Here is a 23,304-nt window from a genome sequence, read left to right on the forward strand (position 1 = left end):
AACCAGGTGAGACTGACACCACAGAGATAAACCAGGTTCAGCCAGGCACCACACAGATAATCCAGATGGGACAGTCACCACACAGATGAACCAGATGGGACAGGCACCACAAAGATAAACCAGGTGATACAGGCACCACACAGATTAATCAGGTGAAGTAGTTGGGACAGTCACCACACAGATAAACCAGGTGAAGTAGTTAGGACAGACACCACACAGATATACCAGGTGAGACAGACACCACTCAGATATACCAGGTGGGGCAGGAACCACACAGATAAACCAGGTGGGACAGACACCACACAAATAAACCAGGTGAAGTAGTTGGGACAGACTCCACACAGATAAACCAGGTGAAGTAGTTAGGACAGACACCTCACAGATATACCAGGTGAGACAGACACCACTCAGATATACCAGGTGGGGCAGGAACCACACAGATAAACCAGGTGGGACAGACACCACACAGATAAACCAGGTGAAGTAGTTGGGACAGACTCCACACAGATAAACCAGGTGAAGTAGTTGGGACAGAAACCACACAGATAAACCTGGTGAGACAGACACCACACAGATAAACCAGGTGAGACTTACACCACAGAGACAAACCAGGTGAGACAGACACCACACAGATAAACCAGGTGAGACAGGCACCACTCAGATATACCATGTCGGGCAGGAACCACACAGATAAACCAGTTGGGACAGACACCACACAGATAAACCAGGTGAAGTAGTTGGAACAAGCACCACACAGAAAATCCAGATGAAGTAGTTGAGACTGGCACCACACAGATAAAGCAGGTGAGTCAGGCACCACACAGATAAACCAGGTGGGACAGGCAGCACACAGATAAACCGGGTGAGACAGACACCACACAGAAAAACCAGGTGAGACTGATACCACGCAGATAAACCAGGTGGGACAGGCACCACACAGAAAAACCAGGTGAGACAGATACCACACAGATAAACCAGGTGGGACAGGCACCACACAGATAAACCAGGTGAGACAGGCACCACACAGATAAACCAGGTGAAGTAGTTAGGACAGACACCACACAGATATACCAGGTGAGACAGACACCACTCAGATATACCAGGTGGGGCAGGAACCACACAGATAAACCATGTGGGACAGACACCACACAGATAAACCAGGTGAAGTAGTTGGGACAGACACCACACTGATAATCCAGGTGAGATCGGCACTACACAGATAAACCAGATGAGACAGGCACCACACAGATAAACCAGGTGAACTGGTTGGGACAGAAACCAAACAGATAAACCAGGTGAAGCAGTTTGGACAGACAGCACACAGATATACGAGGTGAAGCAGTTGGGACAGTCGCCACACAGATTAACCAGCTGAAGTAGTTGGGACAGACACCACACTGATAATCCAGGTGAGATCGGCACTACACAGATATACCAGGTGAGACAGATACCACACAGATAAACCAGGTGGGACAGGCACCACACAGATAAACCAGGTGAGACAGGCACCACACAGATAAACCAGGTGAAGTAGTTAGGACAGACACCACACAGATAAACCAGGTGAGACATACACCACAGAGACAAACCAGGTGAGACAGACACCACACAGATAAACCAGGTGAGACAGGCACCACTCAGATATACCAGGTCGGGCAGGAACCACACAGATAAACCAGTTGGGACAGACACCACACAGATAAACCAGGTGAAGTAGTTGGAACAAGCACCACACAGAAAAACCAGATGAAGTAGTTGAGACTGGCACCACACAGATAAAGCAGGTGAGTCAGGCACCACACAGATAAACCAGGTGGGACAGGCAGCACACAGATAAACCGGGTGAGACAGACACCACACAGAAAAACCAGGTGAGACAGATACCACACAGATATACCAGGTGAAGTAGTTGGGACAGACACCACACTGATAATCCAGGTGAGATCGGCACTACACAGATAAACCAGGTGAGACTGACACCACAGAGGTAAACCAGGTGAGACAGGCACCACACAGATAAACCAGGTGAAGTAGTTGAGACAGGCACGACACAGATAAACCAGGTGAAGTAGTTGGGACAGACACCACACAGATAAACCTGGTGAGACAGACACCACACAGATAAACCAGGTGAGACTGACACCACAGAGATAAACCAGGTGAGACAGACACCACACAGATAAACCAGGTGAGACAGGCACCACTCAGATATACCAGGTCGGGCAGGAACCACACAGATAAACCAGGTGGGACAGGCACCACACAGATAAACCAGGTGAGACAGATACCACACAGATAAACCAGGTGAAGTAGCTGGAACAAGCACCACACAGAAAAACCAGATGAAGTACTTGAGACTGGCACCACACAGATAAAGCAGGTGAGTCAGGCACCACACGGATAAACCAGGTGGGACAGGCAGCACACACATAAACCGGGTGAGACAGACACCACACAGTTAAACCAGGTGAGACAGATACCACACAGATAAACCAGGTGGGACAGGCACCACACAGATAAACCAGGTGAGACAGGCACCACACAGATAAACCAGGTGATGTAGTTAGGACAGACACCACACAGATATACCAGGTGAGACAGACACCACTCAGATATACCAGGTGGGGAAGGAACCACACAGATAAACCAGGTGGGACAGACACCACACAGATAAACCAGGTGAAGTAGTTCGGACAGACACCACACTGATAATCCAGGTGAGATAGGCACCACACAGATAAACCAGATGAGACAGGCACCACACAGATAAACCAAGTAGGACAGGCACCACACAGATAAACCAGGTGATGTGGTTGGGACAGACACCACACAGATAAACCAGGTGAAGCAGTTGGGACAGACACCACACAGATATACGAGGTGATGCAGTTGGGACAGTCGCCACACAGATTAACCAGCTGAAGTAGTTGGAACAGGCACCACACAGAGAAACCTGGTGAGACAGACACCACACAGATAAACCAGGTGAGACTGACACCACAGAGGTAAACCAAGTAGGACAGGCACCACACAGATAAACCAGGTGAAGCAGTTGGGGCAGACACCACACAGATTAACCAGCTGAAGTAGATGGGACAGGCACCACACAGAGAAACCTGGTGAGACAGGCACCACACAGATAAACCAGGTGAAGTAGTTGGGACAGACACCACACAGATGAACCAGGTGAGATAGGCACCATACAGATAAACCAGCTGGGAAAGGCACCACACAGATAATCTAGGTGAAGTTACTGGGACAGGCACCGCACAGTTAAACGAGGTGAAGCAGTTGGAACAGGCTCCACACAGATAAACCAGGTGAAGTAGTTGAGAATGGCACCACACAGATAAAGCAGGTGAGTCAGGAACCACAGAGACAAACCAGGTGAGACACACACCACACAGATAAACCAGGTGAGACAGGCAGCACTCAGATATACCAGGTCGGGCAGGAACCACACAGATAAACCAGTTGGGACAGACACCACACAGATAAAGCAAGTGAAGTAGTTGGAACAAGCACCACACAGAAAAACCACATGAAGTAGTTGAGACTGGCACCACACAGATAAAGCAGGTGAGTCAGGCAGCACGCAGATAAACCGGGTGAGACAGACACCACACAGATAAACCAGGTGAGACAGATACCACACAGATAAACCAGGTCGGACAGGCACCACACAGATAAACCAGGTGAGACAGGCACCACACAGATAAACCAAGTGAAGTAGTTGGGACAGACACCACACAGATATACCAGGTGAGACAGACACCACTCAGATATACCAGGTGGGGAAGGAACCACACAGATATACCAGGTGGGACAGACACCACACCGATAAACCAGGTGAAGTAGTTGGGACAGATACCACACTAATAATCCAGGTGAGATAGGCACCACACAGATAAACCAGATGAGACAGGCACCACACAGATAAACCAAGTAGGACAGGCACCACACAGATAAACCAAGTGAAGTAGTTGGGACAGACACCACACAGATATACCAGGTGAGACAGACACCACTCAGATATACCAGGTGGGGCAGGAACCACACAGATAAACCATGTGGGACAGACACCACACAGATAAACCAGGTGAAGTAGTTGGGACAGACACCACACTGATAATCCAGGTGAGATAGGCACTACACAGATAAACCAGATGAGACAGGCACCACACAGATAAACCAAGTAGGACAGGCACCACACCGATAAACCAGGTGAAGTAGTTGGGACAGATACCACACTGATAATCCAGGTGAGATAGGCACCACACAGATAAACCAGATGAGACAGGCACCACACAGATAAACCAAGTAGGACAGGCACCACACAGATAAACCAAGTGAAGTAGTTGGGACAGACACCACACAGATATACCAGGTGAGACAGACACCACTCAGATATACCAGGTGGGGCAGGAACCACACAGATAAACCAGGTGAAGTAATTGGGACAGACACCACACTGATAATCCAGGTGAGATAGGCACTACACAGATAAACCAGATGAGACAGGCACCACACAGATAAACCAAGTAGGACAGGCACCACACAGATAAATCAGGTGAAGCAGTTGGGACAGACAGCACACAGATATACGAGGTGAAGCAGTTGGGACAGTCGCCAGACAGATTAACCAGCTGAAGTAGCTGGGACAGGCACCACACAGAGAAACCTGGTGAAACAGACACCACACAGATAAAACAGGTGAGACAGATACCACACAGATAAACCAGGTGGGACAGGCACCACACAGATAAACCAGGTGAGACAGGCACCACACAGATAAACCAAGTGAAGTAGTTGGGACAGACACCACACAGATATACCAGGTGAGACAGACACCACTCAGATATACCAGGTGGGGCAGGAACCACACAGATAAACCATGTGGGACAGACACCACACAGATAAACCAGGTGTAGTAGTTGGGACAGACACCACACTGATAATCCAGGTGAGATAGGCACTACACAGATAAACCAGATGAGACAGGCACCACACAGATAAACCAAGTAGGACAGGCACCACACAGATAAACCAGGTGAACTGGTTGGTGCAGACACCACACAGATAAACCAGGTGAAGCAGTTGGGACAGACAGCACACAGATATACGAGGTGAAGCAGTTGGGACAGTCGCCACACAGATTAACCAGCTGAAGTAGCTGGGACAGGCACCACACAGAGAAACCTGGTGAGACAGACACCACACAGATAAACCAGGTGAAGTAGTTGAGACAGGCACGACACAGATAAACCAGGTGAAGTAGTTGGGACAGACACCACACAGATGAACCAGGTGAGATAGGCACCATATAGGTAAACCAGCTGGGACAGGCACCACGCAGATAATCTAGGTGAAGTTACTGGGACAGGCACCACACAGTTAAACCAGGTGAAGTAGTTGGGACAGACACCAGACAGATAAACCAGGTGAAGCAGTTGGAACAGGCCCCACACAGATAAACCAGGTGAAGTAGTTGAGAATGGCAACACACAGATAAAGGAGGTGAGTCAGGCACTACACAGATAAACCAGGTGGGACAGGCAGTACACAGATAAACTAGGTGAGACAGATTCCACACAGATAAACCAGGTGATGGAGTTGGGACAGACACCACACTATTAACCTGGTGAAGTAGTTGGGACAGACACCACACAGATAAACCTGGTGAGACAGACACCACACAGATAAAGCAGGTGAGACTTACACCACAGAGATAAACATGGTGAGACAGACACCGCACAGATAAACCAGGTGGGACAGGCACCACTCAGATATGCCAAGTCGGGCAGGAACCACACAGATAAACCAGGTGGGACAGGCACCGCACAGATAAACCAGGTGAAGTAGTTGAGACAGACACCAGACAGAAAAACCAGGTGAGACAGATACCACACAGATAAACAAGTTGGGACAGGCACCACACAGATAAACCAGGTGAAGTAGTTGGGACAGACACCACACAGATAAACCTGGTGAGACAGACACCACACAGATAAACCAGGTGAGACTGACACCACAGAGATAAACCAGGTGAGACAGACACCACACAGATAAACCAGGTGAGACAGGCACCACTCAGATATACCAGGTCGGGCAGGAACCACACAGATTAACCAGGTGGGACAGGCACCGCACAGATAAACCAGGTGAGACAGATACCACACAGATAAACCAGGTGAAGTAGTTGGAACAAGCACCACACAGAAAAACCAGATGAAGTACTTGAGACTGGCACCACACAGATAAAGCAGGTGAGTCAGGCACCACACGGATAAACCAGGTGGGACAGGCAGCACACACATAAACCGGGTGAGACAGACACCACACAGTTAAACCAGGTGAGACAGATACCACACAGATAAACCAGGTGTGACAGGCACCACACAGATAAACCAGGTGAGACAGGCACCACACAGATAAACCAGGTGATGTAGTTAGGACAGACACCACACAGATATACCAGGTGAGACAGACACCACTCAGATATACCAGGTGGGGAAGGAACCACACAGATAAACCAGGTGGGACAGACACCACACAGATAAACCAGGTGAAGTAGTTGGGACAGACACCACACTGATAATCCAGGTGAGACAGGCATCACACAGATAAACCAGATGAGACAGGCACCACACAGATAAACCAAGTAGGACAGGCACCACACAGATAAACCAGGTGATGTGGTTGGGACAGACACCACACAGATAAACCAGGTGAAGCAGTTGGGACAGAAACCACACAGATATACGAGGTAATGCAGTTGGGACAGTCGCCACACAGATTAACCAGCTGAAGTAGTTGGGACAGGCACCACACAGAGAAACCTGGTGAGACAGACACCACACAGATAAACCAGGTGAGACTGACACCACAGAGGTAAACCAGGTGAGACAGGCACCACACAGATAAACCAGGTGAAGTAGTTGGGACAGACACCACACAGATGAACCAGGTGAGATAGGCACCATACAGGTAAACCAGCTGGGACAGGCACCACACAGATAATCTAGGTGAAGTTACTGGGACAGGAACCACACAGTTAAACCAGGTCAAGTAGTTGGGACAGACACCACACAGATAAACCAGGTGAAGCAGTTGGGACAGACACCACACAGATAAACCTTGTAAGACAGACACCACACAGATAAACCAGGTGAGACTTACACCACAGAGATAAACATGGTGAGACAGACACCACACAGATAAACCAGGTGGGACAGGCACCACTCAGATAAACCAGGTCGGCAGGAACCACACAGATAAACAAGGTGGGACAGGCACCGCACAGATAAACCAGGTGAAGCAGTTGGAACAGGCTCCACACAGATACACCAGGTGAAGTAGTTGAGAATGGCAACACACAGATAAAGCAGGTGAGTCAGGCACCACACAGATAAACCAGGTAGGACAGGCAGTACACAGATAAACTAGGTGAGACAGATTCCGCACAGATAAACCAGGTGAGACAGACACCACACAGATAAACCAGGTGGGACAGGCACCCACAGATAAACCAGGTGGGACAGGTACCACACAGATAAACCAGGTGATGGAGTTGGGACAGTCACCACACTGATAAACCTGGTGAGACAGACACCACACAGATAAACATGGTGAGACAGACACCACACAGATAAACCAGGTGGGACAGGCACCACTCAGATATACCAAGTCGGGCAGGAACGACACAGATAAAACCAGGTGGGACAGGCACCGTACAGATAAACCTGGTGAAGTAGTTGAGACAGACAACAGACAGAAAAACCAGGTGAGACAGATACCACACAGATAAACAGGTTGGGACAGGCACCACACAGATAAACCAGGTGAAGTAGTTGAGACAGACACCGACAGATAAACCTGGTGAGACAGGCACCACACAGACAAACCGGGTGAGAAAGACACCACACAGATAAACCAGGTGAGACAGACACCACACCGATAAACCAGGTGAAGTAGTTGGGACAGACACCACACTGATAATCCAGGTGAGATAGGCACCACACAGATAAACCAGATGAGACAGGCACCACACAGATAAACCAGGTAGGACAGGCAAAACACAGATAAACCAAGTGAAGTAGTTGGGACAGACACCACACAGATATACCAGGTGAGACAGACACCACTCAGATATACCAGGTGGGGCAGGAACCACACAGATAAACCTTGTGGGACAGACACCACACAGATAAACCAGGTGAAGTAGTTGGGACAGACACCACACTGATAATCCAGGTGAGATAGGCACTACACAGATAAACCAGATGAGACAGGCACCACACAGATAAACCAAGTAGGACAGGCACCACACAGATAAACCAGGTGAACTGGTTGGGAGAGACACCACACAGATAAACCAGGTGAAGCAGTTGGGACAGACAGCACACAGATATACGAGGTGAAGCAGTTGGGACAGTCGCCACACAGATTAACCAGCTGAAGTAGCTGGGACAGGCACCACACAGAGAAACCTGATGAGACAGACACCACACAGATAAACCAGGTGAAGTAGTTGAGACAGGCACGACACAGATAAACCAGGTGAAGTAGTTTGGACAGACACCACACAGATGAACCAGGTGAGATAGGCACCACATAGGTAAACCAGCTGGGACAGGCACCACGCAGATAATCTAGGTGAAGTTACTGGGACAGGCACCACACAGTTAAACCAGGTGAAGTAGTTGGGACAGACACCAGACAGATAAACCAGGTGAAGCAGTTGGAACAGGCTCCACACAGATAAACCAGGTGAAGTAGTTGAGAATGGCAACACACAGATAAAGCAGGTGAGTCAGGCACCACACAGATAAACCAGGTGGGACAGGCAGTACACAGATAAACTAGGTGAGACAGATTCCACACAGATAAACCAGGTGAGACAGACACCACACAGATAAACCAGTTGGGACAGGCACCCACAGATAAACCAGGTGGGACAGGTACCACACAGATAAACCAGGTGATGGAGTTGGGACAGACACCACACTATTAACCTGGTGAAGTAGTTGGGACAGACACCACACAGATAAACCTGGTGAGACAGACACCACACAGATAAAGCAGGTGAGACTTACACCACAGAGATAAACATGGTGAGACAGACACCGCACAGATAAACCAGGTGGGACAGGCACCACTCAGATATGCCAAGTCGGGCAGGAACCACACAGATAAACCAGGTGGGACAGGCACCGCACAGATAAACCAGGTGAAGTAGTTGAGACAGACACCAGACAGAAAAACCAGGTGAGACAGATACCACACAGATAAACAAGTTGGGACAGGCACCACACAGATAAACCAGGTGAAGTAGTTGGGACAGACACCACACAGATAAACCTGGTGAGACAGACACCACACAGATAAACCAGGTGAGACTGACACCACAGAGATAAACCAGGTGAGACAGACACCACACAGATAAACCAGGTGAGACAGGCACCACTCAGATATACCAGGTCGGGCAGGAACCACACAGATAAACCAGGTGGGACAGGCACCGCACAGATAAACCAGGTGAGACAGATACCACACAGATAAACCAGGTGAAGTAGTTGGAACAAGCACCACACAGAAAAACCAGATGAAGTACTTGAGACTGGCACCACACAGATAAAGCAGGTGAGTCAGGCACCACACGGATAAACCAGGTGGGACAGGCAGCACACACATAAACTGGGTGAGACAGACACCACACAGTTAAACCAGGTGAGACAGATACCACACAGATAAACCAGGTGTGACAGGCACCACACAGATAAACCAGGTGAGACAGGCACCACACAGATAAACCAGGTGATGTAGTTAGGACAGACACCACACAGATATACCAGGTGAGACAGACACCACTCAGATATACCAGGTGGGGAAGGAACCACACAGATAAACCAGGTGGGACAGACACCACACAGATAAACCAGGTGAAGTAGTTGGGACAGACACCACACTGATAATCCAGGTGAGATAGGCATCACACAGATAAACCAGATGAGACAGGCACCACACAGATAAACCAGGTGAGACTGACACCACAGAGGTGAACCAGGTGAGACAGGCACCACACAGATAAACCAGGTGAAGTAGTTGGGACAGACACCACACAGATGAACCAGGTGAGATAGGCACCATACAGGTAAACCAGCTGGGACAGGCACCACACAGATAATCTAGGTGAAGTTACTGGGACAGGCACCACACAGTTAAACCAGGTCAAGTAGTTGGGACAGACACCACACAGATAAACCAGGTGCAGCAGTTGGGACAGACACCACACAGATAAACCTTGTAAGACAGACACCACACAGATAAACCAGGTGAGACTTACACCACAGAGATAAACATGGTGAGACAGACACCACACAGATAAACCAGGAGGGACAGGCACCACTCAGATATACCAGGTCGGGCAGGAACCACACAGATAAACAAGGTGGGACAGGCACCGCACAGGTAAACCAGGTGAAGCAGTTGGAACAGGCTCCACACAGATACACCAGGTGGGACAGGTACCACACAGATAAACCAGGTGATGGAGTTGGGACAGACACCACACTGATAAACCTGGTGAGACAGACACCACACAGATAAACCAGGTGAGACAGACACCACACAGATAAACCAGGTGGGACAGGCACCCACAGATAAACCAGGTGGGACAGGTACCACACAGATAAACCAGGTGATGGAGTTGGGACAGACACCACACTGATAAACCTGGTGAGACAGACACCACACAGATAAACCAGGTGAGACTTACACCACAGAGATAAACATGGTGAGACAGACACCACACAGATAAACCAGGTGGGACAGGCACCACTCAGATATACCAAGTCGGGCAGGAACGACACAGATAAACCAGGTGGGACAGGCACCGCACAGATAAACCTGGTGAAGTAGTTGAGACAGACAACAGACAGAAAAACCAGGTGAGACAGATACCACACAGATAAACAAGTTGGGACAGGCACCACACAGATAAACCTGGTGAGACAGGCACCACACAGACAAACCGGGTGAGAAAGACACCACACAGATAAACCAGGTGAGACAGATACCACACAGATAAGGCAGGTGGGACAGGCACCACACAGATAAACCAGGTGAGACAGGCACCACACAGATAAATCAGGTGATGTAGTTGGGACAGTCACCACACAGATAAACCAGGTGAAGTAGTTAGGACAGACACGACACAGATATACCAGGTGAGACAGACACCACTCAGATATACCAGGTGGGGCAGGAACCACACAGATAAACCAGGTGGGACAGAAACCACACAGATAAACCAGGTGATGTAGTTGGGACAGACACCACACTGATAATCCAGGTGAGATAGGCACCACACAGATAAACCAGATGAGACAGGCACCACACAGAGAAACCTGGTGAGACAGGCACTACACAGATAAACCAGGTGAAGTAGTTGGGACAGAGACCACACAGATGAACCAGGTGAAGTAGTTGGGACAGACACCACACAAATGAACCAGGTGAGATAGGCACCATACAGATAAACCAGCTGGAAGAGGCACCACACAGATAATCTAGGTGAAGTTACTGGGACAAGCACCACACAGTTAAACCAGGTGAAGTAGTTGGGACAGACACCACACAGATAAACCAGGTGAAGCAGTTGGAACAGGCTCCACACAGATAAACCAGGTGAAGTAGTTGAGAATGGCACCACACAGATAAAGCAGGTGAGTCAGGAACCACACAGATAAACCAGGTGGGACAGGCAGCACGCAGATAAACTAGGTGAGACAGATTCCACACAGATAAACCAGGTGAGACAGACACCACACAGATAAACCAGGTGGGACAGGCACCCACAGATAAACCAGGTGGGACAGGTACCACACAGATAAACCAGGTGATGGAGTTGGGACAGACACCACACTATTAACCTGGTGAAATAGTTGGGACAGACACCGCCCAGATAAACCTGGTGAGACAGACACTACACAGATAAACCAGGTGAGACTGACAACACTGAGATAAACCAAGTGAGACAGGCACCATACAGATAATCCAAATGGGACAGTCACCACTGAGATACACCAGGTGGGGCAGGAACCACACAGATAAACCAGGTGGGACAGACACCACACAGATAACCCAGATGAAGTAGTTGAAACAGGCACCACACAGATAAACCAGGTGAGACAGACACCACACAGATAAACCAGATGAGACAGGCACCACACAGATAAACCAGGTGAAGCAGTTGGGGCAGACACCACACAGATTAACCAGCTGATGTAGTTGGGACAGGCACCACACAGAGAAACCTTCTGAGATAGACACCACACAGATAAACCAGGTGAGACTGACACCACAGAGGTAAACCAGGTGAGACAGGCACCACACAGATAAACCAGGTGATGGAGTTGGGACAGACAGCACACTATTAACCTGGTGAAGTAGTTCGGACAGACACCCCACAGATAAACCAGGTGAGACTGACACCACAGAGATAAACCAGGTGAGACAGGCACCATACAGATAATCCAGATGGGACAGTCACCACTCAGATATACCAGGTGGGACACGCACCACACAGATAAACTAGGTTAGACAGATTCCACACAGATAAACCAGGTGAGACAGACACCACACAGATAAACCAGGTGGGACAGGTACCACACAGATAAACCAGGTGATGGAGTTGGGACAGACACCACACTAGTAACGTTTTGAAGTAGTTGGGACAGACACCACAAAGATAAACCAGGAGAAGTAGTTGTGACAGGCAGCACACAGATAAACCAGGTGAGACTGACACCACAGAGATAAACCAGGTTCAGCCAGGCACCACACAGATAATCCAGATGGGACAGTCACCACACAGATGAACCAGATGGGACAGGCACCACACAGATAAACCAGGTGAAGTAGTTGGGACAGACACCACACAGATAAACCTGGTGAGACAGACACCACACAGATAAACCAGGTGAGACTGACACCACAGAGATAAACCAGGTGAGACAGACACCACACAGATAAACCAGGTGAGACAGGCACCACTGAGATATACCAGGTCGGGCAGGAACCGCACAGATAAACCAGGTGGGACAGGCACCGCACAGATAAACCATGTGAGACAGATACCACACAGATAAACCAGGTGAAGTAGTTGGAACAAGCACCACACAGAAAAACCAGATGAAGTACTTGAGACTGGCACCACACAGATAAAGCAGGTGAGTCAGGCACAACACGGATAAACCAGGTGGGACAGGCAGCACACAGATAAACCGGGTGAGACAGACACCACACAGTTAAACCAGGTGAGACAGATACCACACAGATAAACCAGGTGGGACAGGCACCACACAGATAAACCAGGTGAGACAGGCACCACACAGATAAACCAGGTGATGTTGTTAGGACAGACACCACACAGATATACCAGGTGAGACAGACACCACTCAGATATACCAGGAGGGGAAGGAACCACACAGATAAACCAGGTGGGACAGACACCACACAGATAAACCAGGTGAAGTAGTTGGGACAGACACTACACTGATAATCCAGGTGAGATAGGCACCACACAGATAAACTAGATGAGACAGGCACCACACAGATAAACCAAGTAGGACAGGCACCACACAGATAAACCAGGTGATGTGGTTGGGACAGACACCACACAGATAAACCAGGTGAAGCAGTTGGGACAGAAACCAAACAGATATACGAGGTGATGCAGTTGGGACAGTCGCCACACAGATTAACCAGCTGAAGTAGTTGGGACAGGCACCACACAGAGAAACCTGGTGAGACAGACACCACACAGATAAACTAGGTGAGACTGACACCACAGAGGTAAACCAGGTGAGACAGGCACCACACAGATAAACCAGGTGAAGTAGCTGGGACAGACACCACACAGATGAACCAGGTGAGATAGGCACCATACAGGTAAACCAGCTGGGACAGGCACCACACAGATAATCTAGGTGAAGTTACTGGGACAGGCACCACACAGTTAAACCAGGTCAAGTAGTTGGGACAGACACCACACAGATAAACCAGGTGAAGCAGTTGGAACAGGCTCCACACAGATAAACCAGGTGAAGTAGTTGGGACAGACACCACACAGATAAACCTTGTAAGACAGACACCATACAGATAAACCAGGTGAGACTTACACCACAGAGATAAACATGGTGAGACAGACACCACACAGATAAACCAGGTGGGACAGGCACCACTCAGATATACCAGGTCGGGCAGGAACCACACAGATAAACAATGTGGGACAGGCACCGCACAGATAAACCAAGTGAAGCAGTTGGAACAGGCTCCACACAGATAAACCAGGTGAAGTAGTTGAGAATGGCAACACACAGATAAAGCAGGTGAGTCAGGCACCACACAGATAAACCAGGTAGGACAGGCAGTACACAGATAAACTAGGTGAGACAGATTCCACACAGATAAACCAGGTGAGACAGACACCACACAGATAAACCAGGTGGGACAGGCACCCACAGATAAACCAGGTGGGACAGGTACCACACAGATAAACCAGGTGATGGAGTTGGGACAGACACCACACAGATAAACCTGGTGAGACAGACACCACACAGATAAACCAGGTGAGACTTACACCACAGAGATAAACATGGTGAGACAGACACCACACAGATAAACCAGGTGGGACAGGCACCGCACAGATAAACCTGGTGAAGTAGTTGAGACAGACAACAGACAGAAAAACCAGGTGAGACAGATACCACACAGATAAACAAGTTGGGACAGGCACCACACAGATAAACCAGGTGAAGTAGTTGGGACAGACACCACACAGATGAACCTGGTGAGACAGGCACCACACAGACAAACCGGGTGAGAAAGACACCACACAGATAAACCAGGTGAGACAGATACCACACAGATAAGCCAGGTGGGACAGGCACCACACAGATAAATCAGGTGAAGTAGTTGGGACAGACACCACACTGATAATCCAGGTGAGATAGGCACTACACAGATAAACCAGATGAGACAGGCACCACACAGATAAACCAAGTAGGACAGGCACCACACAGATAAACCAGGTGAACTGGTTGGGACAGACACCACACAGATAAACCAGGTAAAGCAGTTGGGACTGTCAGCACACAGATATACGAGGTGAAGCAGTTGGGGCAGTCGCCACACAGATTAACCAGCTGAAGTAGTTGGGACAGGCACCACACAGAGAAACCTGGTGAGACAGACACCACACAGATAAACCAGGTGAGACTGACACCACAGAGGTAAACCAGGTGAGACAGGCACCACACAGATAAACCAGGTGAAGTAGTTGAGACAGGCACGACACAGATAAACCAGGTGAAGTAGTTGGGACAGACACCACACAGATGAACCAGGTGAGATAGGCACCATACAGGTAAACCAGCTGGGACAGGCACCACGCAGATAATCTAGGTGAAGTTACTGGGACAGGCACCACACAGTTAAACCAGGTGAAGTAGTTGGGACAGACACCACACAGATAAACCAGGTGAAGCAGTTGGAACAGGCTCCACACAGATAAACCAGGTGAAGTAGTTGAGAATGGCAACACACAGATAAAGCAGGTGAGTCAGGCACCACACAGATAAACCAGGTGGGACAGGCAGTACACAGATAAACTAGGTGAGACAGATTCCACACAGATAAACCAGGTGAGACAGACACCACACAGATAAACCAGTTGGGACAGGCACCCACAGATAAACCAGGTGGGACAGGTACAACACAGATAAACCAGGTGATGGAGTTGGGACAGACACCACACAGATAAACCTGGTGAGACAGACACCACACAGATAAAGCAGGTGAGACTTACACCACAGAGATAAACATGGTGAGACAGACACCGCACAGATAAACCAGGTGGGACAGGCACCACTCAGATATGCCAAGTCAGGCAGGAACCACACAGATAAACCAGGTGGGACAGGCACCGCACAGATAAACCAGGTGAAGTAGTTGAGACAGACACCAGACAGAAAAACCAGGTGAGACAGATACCACACAGATAAACAAGTTGGGACAGGCACCACACAGATAAACCAGATGAAGTAGTTGGGACAGACACCACACAGATAAACCTGGTGAGACAGACACCACACAGATAAACCAGGTGAGACCGACACCACAGAGATAAACCAGGTGAGACAGACACCACACAGATAAACCAGGTGAGACAGGCACCACTCAGATATACCAGGTCGGGCAGGAACCACACAGATAAACCAGGTGGGACAGGCACCGCACAGATAAACCAGGTGAGACAGATACCACACAGATAAACCAGGTGAAGTAGTTGGAACAAGCACCACACAGAAAAACCAGATGAAGTACTTGAGACTGGCACCACACAGATAAAGCAGGTGAGTCAGGCACCACACGGATAAACCAGGTTGGACAGGCAGTACACAGATAAACCGGGTGAGACAGACACCACACAGTTACCAGGTGAGACAGATACCACACAGATAAACCAGGTGGGACAGGCACCACACAGATAAACCAGGTGAGACAGGCACCACACAGATAAACCAGGTGATGTAGTTAGGACAGACACCACACAGATATACCAGGTGAGTCAGACTCCAATCAGATATACCAGGTGGGGAAGGAACCACACAGATAAACTAGGTGGGACAGACACCACACAGATAAACCAGGTGATGTAGTTGGGACAGACACCACACTGATAATCCAGGTGAGATAGGCACCACACAGATAAACCAGATGAGACAGGCACCACACAGATAAACCAAGTAGGACAGGCACCACACAGATAAACCAGGTGATGTGGTTGGGACAGACACCACACAGATAAACCAGGTGAAGCAGTTGGGACAGACACCACACAGATATACGAGGTGATGCAGTTGGGACAGTCGCCACACAGATTAACCAGCTGAAGTAGTTGGGACAGGCACCACACAGATAAACCAGGTGAGACTGACACCACAGAGGTAAACCAGGTGAGACAGGCACCACACAGATAAACCAGGTGAAGTAGCTGAGACAGGCACGACACAGATAAACCAGGTGAAGTAGTTGGGACAGACACCACACAGATGAACCAGGTGAGATAGGCACCAAACAGGTAAACCAGCTGGGACAGGCACCACACAGATAATCTAGGTGAAGTTACTGGGACAGGCACCACACAGTTAAACCAGGTCAAGTAGTTGGGACAGACACCACACAGATAAACAAGGTGAAGCAGTTGGAGCAGGCTCCACACAGATAAACCAGGTGAAGTAGTTGGGACAGAAACCACACAGATAAACCTTGTAAGACAGACACCACACAGATAAACCAGGTGGGACAGGCACCACTCAGATATACCAGGTCGGGCAGGAACCACACAAATAAACAAGGTGGGACAGGCACCGCACAGATAAACCAGGTGAAGCAGTTGGAACAGGCTCCACACAGATAAACCTGGTGAAGTAGTTGAGAATGGCAACACACAGATAAAGCAGGTGAGTTAGGCACCACACAGATAAACCAGGTAGGACAGGCAGTACACAGATAAACTAGGTGAGACAGATTCCACACAGATAAACCAGGTGAGACAGACACCACACAGATAAACCAGGTGGGACAGGCACCCACAGATAAACCAGGTGGGACAGGTGCCACACAGATAAACCAGGTGATGGAGTTGGGACAGACACCACACAGATAAACCTGGTGAGACAGACACCACACAGATAAACCAGGTGAGACTTACACCACAGAGATAAACATGGTGAGACAGACACCACACAGATAAACCAGGTGGGACAGGCACCACTCAGATATACCAAGTCGGGCAGGAACGACACAGATAAACCAGGTGGAACAGGCACCTCACAGATAAACCTGGTGAAGTTGTTGAGACAGACAACAGACAGAAAAACCAGGTGAGACAGATACCACACAGATAAACAAGTTGGGACAGGCACCACACAGATAAACCAGGTGAGGTAGTTGGGACAGACACCACACAGATAAACCTGGTGAGACAGGCACCACACAGACAAACCGGGTGAGAAAGACACCACACAGAAAAACCAGGTGAGACAGATACCACACAGATAAGCCAGGTGGGACAGGCACCACACAGATAAACCAGGTGAGAGAGGCACCACACAGATAAACCAGGTGAAGTAGTTGGGAATGGCACCACACAGATAAAGCAGGTGAGTCAGGCACCACACAGATAAACCAGGTGGGACAGGCAGCACACAGATAAACTAGGTGAGACAGATTCCACACAGATAAACCAGGTGAGACAGACACCACACAGATAAACCAGGTGAGACTGACAACACAGAGATAAACCAGGTGAGACAGGCACCATACAGATAATCCAGATGGGACAGTCACCACTCAGATATATCAGGTGGGGCAGGAACCACACAGGTAAACCAGGTAAAGCAGTTGGGACTGTCAGCACACAGATATACGAGGTGAAGCAGTTGGGGCAGTCGCCACACAGATTAACCAGCTGAAGTAGTTGGGACAGGCACCACACAGAGAAACCTGGTGAGACAGACACCACACAGATAAACCAGGTGAGACTGACACCACAGAGGTAAACCAGGTGAGACAGGCACCACACAGATAAACCAGGTGAAGTAGTTGAGACAGGCACGACACAGATAAACCAGGTGAAGTAGTTGGGACAGACACCACACAGATGAACCAGGTGAGATAGGCACCATACAGGTAAACCAGCTGGGACAGGCACCACGCAGATAATCTAGGTGAAGTTACTGGGACAGGCACCACACAGTTAAACCAGGTGAAGTAGTTGGGACAGACACCACACAGATAAACCAGGTGAAGCAGTTGGAACAGGCTCCACACAGATAAACCAGGTGAAGTAGTTGAGAATGGCAACACACAGATAAAGCAGGTGAGTCAGGCACCACACAGATAAACCAGGTGGGACAGGCAGTACACAGATAAACTAGGTGAGACAGATTCCACACAGATAAACCAGGTGAGACAGACACCACACAGATAAACCAGTTGGGACAGGCACCCACAGATAAACCAGGTGGGACAGGTACAACACAGATAAACCAGGTGATGGAGTTGGGACAGACACCACACAGATAAACCTGGTGAGACAGACACCACACAGATAAAGCAGGTGAGACTTACACCACAGAGATAAACATGGTGAGACAGACACCGCACAGATAAACCAGGTGGGACAGGCACCACTCAGATATGCCAAGTCAGGCAGGAACCACACAGATAAACCAAGTGGGACAGGCACCGCACAGATAAACCAGGTGAAGTAGTTGAGACAGACACCAGACAGAAAAACCAGGTGAGACAGATACCACACAGATAAACAAGTTGGGACAGGCACCACACAGATAAACCAGATGAAGTAGTTGGGACAGACACCACACAGATAAACCTGGTGAGACAGACACCACACAGATAAACCAGGTGAGACCGACACCACAGAGATAAACCAGGTGAGACAGACACCACACAGATAAACCAGGTGAGACAGGCACCACTCAGATATACCAGGTCGGGCAGGAACCACACAGATAAACCAGGTGGGACAGGCACCGCACAGATAAACCAGGTGAGACAGATACCACACAGATAAACCAGGTGAAGTAGTTGGAACAAGCACCACACAGAAAAACCAGATGAAGTACTTGAGACTGGCACCACACAGATAAAGCAGGTGAGTCAGGCACCACACGGATAAACCAGGTTGGACAGGCAGTACACAGATAAACCGGGTGAGACAGACACCACACAGTTACCAGGTGAGACAGATACCACACAGATAAACCAGGTGGGACAGGCACCACACAGATAAACCAGGTGAGACAGGCACCACACAGATAAACCAGGTGATGTAGTTAGGACAGACACCACACAGATATACCAGGTGAGTCAGACTCCAATCAGATATACCAGGTGGGGAAGGAACCACACAGATAAACTAGGTGGGACAGACACCACACAGATAAACCAGGTGATGTAGTTGGGACAGACACCACACTGATAATCCAGGTGAGATAGGCACCACACAGATAAACCAGATGAGACAGGCACCACACAGATAAACCAAGTAGGACAGGCACCACACAGATAAACCAGGTGATGTGGTTGGGACAGACACCACACAGATAAACCAGGTGAAGCAGTTGGGACAGACACCACACAGATATACGAGGTGATGCAGTTGGGACAGTCGCCACACAGATTAACCAGCTGAAGTAGTTGGGACAGGCACCACACAGATAAACCAGGTGAGACTGACACCACAGAGGTAAACCAGGTGAGACAGGCACCACACAGATAAACCAGGTGAAGTAGCTGAGACAGGCACGACACAGATAAACCAGGTGAAGTAGTTGGGACAGACACCACACAGATGAACCAGGTGAGATAGGCACCAAACAGGTAAACCAGCTGGGACAGGCACCACACAGATAATCTAGGTGAAGTTACTGGGACAGGCACCACACAGTTAAACCAGGTCAAGTAGTTGGGACAGACACCACACAGATAAACAAGGTGAAGCAGTTGGAGCAGGCTCCACACAGATAAACCAGGTGAAGTAGTTGGGACAGAAACCACACAGATAAACCTTGTAAGACAGACACCACACAGATAAACCAGGTGGGACAGGCACCACTCAGATATACCAGGTCGGGCAGGAACCACACAAATAAACAAGGTGGGACAGGCACCGCACAGATAAACCAGGTGAAGCAGTTGGAACAGGCTCCACACAGATAAACCTGGTGAAGTAGTTGAGAATGGCAACACACAGATAAAGCAGGTGAGTTAGGCACCACACAGATAAACCAGGTAGGACAGGCAGTACACAGATAAACTAGGTGAGACAGATTCCACACAGATAAACCAGGTGAGACAGACACCACACAGATAAACCAGGTGGGACAGGCACCCACAGATAAACCAGGTGGGACAGGTGCCACACAGATAAACCAGGTGATGGAGTTGGGACAGACACCACACAGATAAACCTGGTGAGACAGACACCACACAGATAAACCAGGTGAGACTTACACCACAGAGATAAACATGGTGAGACAGACACCACACAGATAAACCAGGTGGGACAGGCACCACTCAGATATACCAAGTCGGGCAGGAACGACACAGATAAACCAGGTGGAACAGGCACCTCACAGATAAACCTGGTGAAGTTGTTGAGACAGACAACAGACAGAAAAACCAGGTGAGACAGATACCACACAGATAAACAAGTTGGGACAGGCACCACACAGATAAACCAGGTGAGGTAGTTGGGACAGACACCACACAGATAAACCTGGTGAGACAGGCACCACACAGACAAACCGGGTGAGAAAGACACCACACAGAAAAACCAGGTGAGACAGATACCACACAGATAAGCCAGGTGGGACAGGCACCACACAGATAAACCAGGTGAGAGAGGCACCACACAGATAAACCAGGTGAAGTAGTTGGGAATGGCACCACACAGATAAAGCAGGTGAGTCAGGCACCACACAGATAAACCAGGTGGGACAGGCAGCACACAGATAAACTAGGTGAGACAGATTCCACACAGATAAACCAGGTGAGACAGACACCACACAGATAAACCAGGTGAGACTGACAACACAGAGATAAACCAGGTGAGACAGGCACCATACAGATAATCCAGATGGGACAGTCACCACTCAGATATATCAGGTGGGGCAGGAACCACACAGGTAAACCAGGTGGGACAGACACCGCACAGATAAACCAGGTGAAGTAGTTGGGACAGACACCACACAGATAAACCAGGTGAGACTGACACCTCAGATGTAAACCAGGTGAGACAGGCACCACATAGATAAACCAGGTGAAGTAGTTGAGACAGGCACCACACAGATAAACCAGGTGAAGAAGTTGGGACAGACACCACACAGATGAACCAGGTGAGATAGGCACCATACAGGTAAACCAGCTGGGACAGGCACCACACAGATAATGTAGGTGAAGTTACTGGGACAGGCACCACACAGTCAAACCAGGTGAAGTAGTTGGGACAGACACCACACAGATAAACCAGGTGAAGCAGTTGGAACAGGCTCCACGCAGATAAACCAGGTGAAGTAGTTGAGAATGGCAACACACAGATAAAGCAGGTGAGTCAGGCACCACACAGATAAACCAGGTGGGACAGGCAGTACACAGATAAACTAGGTGAGACAGATTCCACACAGATAAACCAGGTGAGACAGAAACCACACAGATAAACCAGTTGGGACAGGCACCCACAGATAAACCAGGTGGGACAGGTACCACACAGGTAAACCAGGTGATGGAGTTGGGACAGACACCACACTATTAATCTGGTGAAGTAGTTGGGACAGACACCACACAGATAAACCTGGTGAGACAGACACCACACAGATAAAGCAGGTGAGACTTACACCACAGATATAAACATGGTGAGACAGACACCGCACAGATAAACCAGGTGGGACAGGCACCACTCAGATATGCCAAGTCGGGCAGGAACCACACAGATAAACCAGGTGGGACAGGCACCGCACAGATAAACCAGGTGAAGTAGTTGAGACAGACACCAGACAGAAAAACCAGGTGAGACAGATACCACACAGATAAACAAGTTGGGACAGGCACCACACAGATAAACCAGGTGAAGTAGTTGGGACAGACACCACACAGATAAACCTGGTGAGACAGACACCACGCAGATAAACCAGGTGAGACTGGCACCACAGAGATAAACCAGGTGAGACAGACACCACACAGATAAACCAGGTGAGACAGGCACCACTCAGATATACCAGGTCGGGCAGGAACCACACAGATAAACCAGGTGGGACAGGCACCGCACAGATAAACCAGGTGAGACAGATACCACACAGATAAACCAGGTGAAGTAGTTGGAACAAGCACCACACAGAAAAACCAGATGAAGTACTTGAGACTGGCACCACACAGATAAAGCAGGTGAGTCAGGCACCACACGGATAAACCAGGTTGGACAGGCAGCACACAGATAAACCGGCTGAGACAGACACCACACAGTTAATCCAGGTGAGACAGATACCACACAGATAAACCAGGTGGGACAGGCACCACACAGATAAACCAGGTGATGTAGTTAGGACAGACACCACACAGATATACCAGGTGAGACAGACACCACTCAGATATACCAGGTGGGGAAGGAACCACACAGATATACCAGGTGGGACAGACACCACACAGATAAAC

The sequence above is a fragment of the Mobula birostris genome, chromosome 5 (assembly GCF_030028105.1).
Source record: "Mobula birostris isolate sMobBir1 chromosome 5, sMobBir1.hap1, whole genome shotgun sequence".
NCBI lineage: Eukaryota > Metazoa > Chordata > Chondrichthyes > Myliobatiformes > Myliobatidae > Mobula > Mobula birostris.